We start from the raw sequence: 1,181 nt of genomic DNA, 5'->3' as shown, positions 1-1,181 counted from the left end.
GTCTAGCCTAACCCCGGCAAAGTAGTGACGAGGCTAGACTGGACACCACATAAACTTGTACAGTTATAAATATACAACGGAAACAAAGTACCAAACAACTAGAAATATGGGAGGGGGAAACATGCTGTGGGGAGATAGCAACAGTAACAGTAAACCCGAAGTATTCAATCTAGGTGCAACTTACAATTTAAAACGAACAAGAAACTAATACCGACACTAAACACATTTGCATCAATAACTGTTGCGGCGTGCAACCCGATCCACAATTATGACTGTTGCAGCGTGCAACCCAATCCACATTTAACATTGTTGCGGCGCGCAACCCGATCCACATTTATAACATTGTTGCGGCGTGCATCCCGATCCACATTTATAACATTGTTGCGGCATGCAACCCGATCCACATTTATAGCATTGTTGCGGCGTGCAACCCGATCCATATTTATAGCATTGTTGCGGCGTGCAACCCGATCCACATTTATACCTCTCAACCTTGCCCAAGCAACAGTCAAAATAAAGGGCTAGGGAGTAAACAAGTATTTGGAAAGAAATCCTAACAAGGGTACACCAACAACCAATAACAACTATGCAAGAGTAAATCGTTATTTCACTTTTTCTTTCATTTCATATCCTGATTCTCATTAGCACTCGTGTTAAACTCTAATGCAACTCTCCTTTCATATGCTCTCACCATCTGTATTTCAGACCGAGCCAAATACTCCACGAAGTTCCACAATCCCAATATCTTTCACAAGGTTTCCACCACGTATAGAGGCCATTAATAGCATGGAAAGCATAACAATATCCAAACAACTCGCATACAAAGACTCACGGTCATGCTAGACTCCAATGTATAGGAACTCGTCACCTTGCCTATACACCGTACTCGATCATTTAGCAAGTAGCAAACAAGACTCGACTCCTATTCCCTCAAGCTAGGGTTAAACCAAACACTTACCTCAACTTCCACGGCCAATATAATCCTCCACAACCGCTTTCCCTCTCGAATTCGGCTCCAACTCGACCAAATATATGCAATAAGGACTCCCTGATATCAATATATGACTAAACAAACTTAAACCCAATAACTAATTATACGTCCTTTTCATACTAACTTTAACCCCGAAAAGGTACAAAAACGTCCGGTCCCCGGCCCACAGTCGGTAACAAAACGAAGTACG

This window comes from Nicotiana attenuata, chromosome 3 (assembly GCF_001879085.1).
Source record: "Nicotiana attenuata strain UT chromosome 3, NIATTr2, whole genome shotgun sequence".
Lineage (NCBI taxonomy): Eukaryota > Viridiplantae > Streptophyta > Magnoliopsida > Solanales > Solanaceae > Nicotiana > Nicotiana attenuata.
The sequence above is the reverse complement of the archived record's forward strand: the minus strand, read 5'-3'. Positions refer to the sequence as shown.